Source organism: Olea europaea, chromosome 21, assembly GCF_002742605.1.
Source record: "Olea europaea var. sylvestris chromosome 21, O_europaea_v1, whole genome shotgun sequence".
Lineage (NCBI taxonomy): Eukaryota > Viridiplantae > Streptophyta > Magnoliopsida > Lamiales > Oleaceae > Olea > Olea europaea.
The window spans coordinates 17,274,897-17,279,685 of NC_036257.1; positions in this window are offsets into that span (position 1 = coordinate 17,274,897).

Genomic DNA, 4,789 nt, shown 5'->3' on the forward strand with positions numbered 1-4,789 from the left:
TATATATATATATATATATATTTTGAGGTATTAAACAACAAGAGTAATATATAAATTAGAAGATTTGTGTTGAAGTGTACAAAAATGTGAAATGGGTTTGTAATTTAGAGCTTGAATTTTTGATTTATTGTGTGTATATGATATAAAATACTTATTTGTGATTTATTATAGTGAGATATGGAGTTGATGTTATATTTTGGTATTTATAATCAATTTTCTTGCAAAAGTCATGTGCAGGTGTTAAATATGAAATCCTGTCCAGAAAAGTGCTATTTCTGTCAATGGTTTTGATGCCAGATTTCAATATTCAAAAATTGGTGCCAGAAGTTTATATTCTGGAATTTTAGTACTGTTTGTGTCAAACCTTGGATTTCCATATTTTTAAAGGTTTGAATGAGTTTATATGACAAATATTGAAGTCTAGACAAATATTGAAGTCTATGTATTGGACTAACTATGTATAGGGGTTGTATATATATTAAGGTAGTGATTTTAAGGAAGTGTGAGTGGTGTAATGGATTTGATAGTGTATGGTGATTAGTTGATAAATCATTAAAGAGAAGAAAAGTTTGGGAATTGGAGATGTAAGAATAAGTAGTAGATTTATATTAATTTAATTGTTAGGTTTTAATTCGAGAAATTATACCGTTATTTCAGGTAGGGACGTGGAAGCTTAAAAATGCTCGTCAATTTAATCATATTTCTATCCATAGATCTGTGAGTGGAAAAACTTAAATGTTTTTAAAGAATTTATAAATTAAGTATATTATTAAAGTATATGCAATTATGTATTCGAATTATATGGTTATTATGGAAATTTCTTTTATTATGATACATGTGAAATCTCAAAGATCATCTATGACATGTTTGTAAGTTGGTATGTGAGATATGTGATATTGAGATTTATTTGGTATGTGAGACATGTAATATTGAGATCGACCCGAAAAGTACACATGATTATATACTTCTTTTAGTTTATAGAGGGTCATTGACCGTGCTCTATCTACACGGAGGGATCTTGATTGAACATTGGTCTTGACCCTATACATATAGTTCATAGAAGGGCATTTGTCGTGTTCTAGAATTGATTATCAGAGGCCTTGAGATCGGCTTTCATTCACGGAGGGGGCCAAAGGCCCATGGCGAAAGTGTTTAGCTCGAGGGGTGGATTTCATATTTTAGTTAGAGGGTACATTTTTGGTGAATCACATGTGATGTGATGAAATGATGTTTTAGATATCAGCTGATGATTATATTGTGATTATAAGATGATATTTACAGTGTTATGAGAATGATTCACTTTTTGGCTATAATTGTATGAGTCTATCATGTGAATATTAAACGATATGAACTTGATGTTTGGTAAAAATGTTTAAAGGAGAAAGTATAATTATTTTTGAATTCTTTCACTTACTGAGCTGTCAATTCATATTTTTCTAAAATTATTCTTACAAGTAATATTGATCATTGATAACTTGAAGAGCCTGGTGATTTAAGAGTTAGAGCCACATGACATAGTGAGTGATATGATTCATTTTGGTAAAATATGAAGTAATTATTTTGGCCCATTGCACTATGTTTTTATAAACATTTGATTTTGTCACATATTTTGTAGTAACTCATAGTCAGCCTTGGTGGTAGATTTGATATCTAGTCAATATCTACTATCGGCGCACATCACGTTTCGGATCCATAGGGTGATTCAGGACGGGTCGTGTCATGACTTGGTTGCTAGCATCGATTCATTTCCTTGGTGGCACCTCCATGAAGGTCTTAATGTGTTTTTGATACCAAATGATGTAGGATATTGCCACAATTTTATCCAAAAGCTATAGCTCATGGCCCCTTTTCCCTTATTAATGGTAATATTTGGGATCTTTCTTTGTAACCAAAACTTCTAGAGAAATTAATTTATAACCTACTAATAGGAGTATTTATACACTTATTTGGACCAAAAAATATAAATATTTAATAGTTCTTTTGAACAATTATAGCTTAATTTATTTTATATTTCATTTATTAGGTAAAACTTGATGAATGGAAGTGAAATTAAAAGAAAGAAGCGAAAATTGGCAAAAGGGCTAAAATGTAAGATATCCAAAGTTTGGAGACTAAACTGTAAGTACTCAAAAGCTGTATCGGACCTCACAATGAAAATTCAAGGGTGCCAGGAGTCAATTGGATAAAGAAAAAGGTCAAAGGAATAAAATATAGTCAATGTATGATCACACATCAATTTTCAACTGAAAAAAATTATGCTTCCGATTTTTAGTCTCATATTAAGACCCATTTTTGATATAGCAAACATTCGTATTGGAAAATAATATCAGAAGAAAGTTGTAGCCTTTGAGTTAGTTTTTCAACGCACTTTTGAATGGCCTCAATCGGATATCAAGAAAAAATGTTATGATAAAAGACTGAATATTGTGCTGTGCAACCGAAGCTAACGACAGTGCTCAAGAGCCACATTGCTGAATTTTTTCTCGAAGTCAGCTCCCAAGTGCCCAGTTGCAGTGCCTAGGCGCTATGCCGCATACAATTACAATTTTCCAGTTTGATTCGTCTTTTAAAAGCCCAAGTTCAATCAAACTCTTTCAATGACTTAAAGGTTGAATAAATATCAATCTAGAGACCACTTTCGAAGAAGAATTCAATCGAACAAGAAGAATTCCACACAATTTGGGGAGAAAAAAATACATAATCATCAAGATCAAAGACCAAAAGCTAGTGTTTGAAAACTTTTGAGGTTTAAGAAAATTCTTGGTGTAAGATTCAATTCTTTCCATGATCAAGATTTCAAAACCTAATTATGAATTCCATACATTTGTTTTTTTAATCATTATGAGTAGCTAAATTCATATCCAGGGTGAACAATGTGATCTATGTATAACATTTATTTCTTTTATTCAATATTCTAGTTCTTTAAATGCACACGTGTCGATTTTATTCATGGATTTAATGTTTTGAATTCTCTGGTTAATTATTCAATGATTTTGTGAATCTATTGCAAATCAAGAGGTGAGTTTTAGATTTAAACCATATAGTAAAATCGATAATTTAGGATAACGTGTAAAAATACATATACTAATTATTATGGTCGATAGATGGATTCTTAGAACTAATATTTCGTTTAACAAAAATTGATTTGTATAGAAATATGTGATTGAATTACTTAAATATGCTCAATAAGAAATCGAAGGATAAATTGAATACTTTCGAAGAACTCGACCGAACATTACAATTGTAATGAATCTTGTTTGACAAATTAAAGGAGATCCATAGGTAAAATTGCAAGTCCTAACATCCATATTCACACTTGTAAAACCCAAATTCAATAAAATTGTGTACTTTAGATCGTTTAGTTTAGTTAGAATAATTTAGACACCAATCACAAAACTTATTATTTATTTCAATCAAATTAAAGTTAAGAATAATTGAACCAATTATTAAATAGTAGTCATCATGAGAGCGATATCCGAGCTCTTAAATCCACTTTATTACTTGTTACGATCCGCACACTTGCGGGATATAAAAATCGACAACACCTACATACTTGTCGGGTTTATCTATTAAAAAAAATATGAAGCTAAGAAAAGCGTTAAGGATCTACAAGCTATGATAAAAACTAAGTTCGAAGCCGAAGCCCAAATTCTCGGAATAGATATTGGATGAGAATACATTATTGAAAATGATATTATCTACCAATCCTCATGCATGAATTCTCCATGGCAAAATGGATTACAGAGAGACAGAAAATAGACGCTTGTTAGAAGTAAGACAGTTCTAATACTATATTGCGATTTGTGTATGACCAAATTTTTAAATTTTTTGATCCAAAACAGATTGAAATTTTTAGGAAAATATTATTTCCTTTACTTTATGTAATTTTATTGGAAAAATATTGTTTCCTTTATTCCATGTTATTTTTTTTTATCTTATTTTCATATTTGTGGTATTTCAAGGGTTTGGCATACACCCTTATAAATACTAGACCTTTTTTCACAAATTTTGTATTACTAATATTGTATTTATTTCCTCTATATCTGTCAATTGAATAAAATACCTCGTTCCTCTACCAATTAATTCATTACCTTTTATCTTATTGTTTGTTTGCAATTATATACTTCATATCATATTATATATATTATTTTGATTTTTTTTATTTCCCAACAAGCAAATATATACATACAAAAAAGATGAATATTACGGAATTTGAGAATGACCAAATACACCGTGTAGTTTCGAGAAAATGATGATTAATTAGAATAATATAGTCTTGAAGTTTCAAAAATAAATAAATGAATAGCCTTGCAATGTAAATTTATTGGGATATATAAATGCACTTTGAATTATTGCACATTTTAGCTTTGTTTTGTTTGTTAGTGTCAAAATATGAAAAAATCTAAGTTCATAGATGTACGAAAGTTCAATGGAATAATATACATATAGAGTACTTACAAAAGACTTTGAATATGAGTTTAAAGGCTATCTTTACTCAAATCCAATTAAGTAATGTTCTTGGTATATTGCCAGAAAAAGGGGAAACCAACTGCCCTACACAGATTTGAAGAATCTTTCTTCAAAGTTAATAGTCTAATTTTTTTCAATCATACTGGGGTGTTAGAATTATTTTGACATCTCAGCTGACATACATTCACAGTCAAGGTGGGCGAGGTGCCATTTATTACATTTTTTATTCACATGAGGTCAGCGCGGGTCCCATGCCACTGTGAGAATCGATCACCTAGGTGAGCAAAATTCATTTGTCACACTGACTTTATTCAATTAT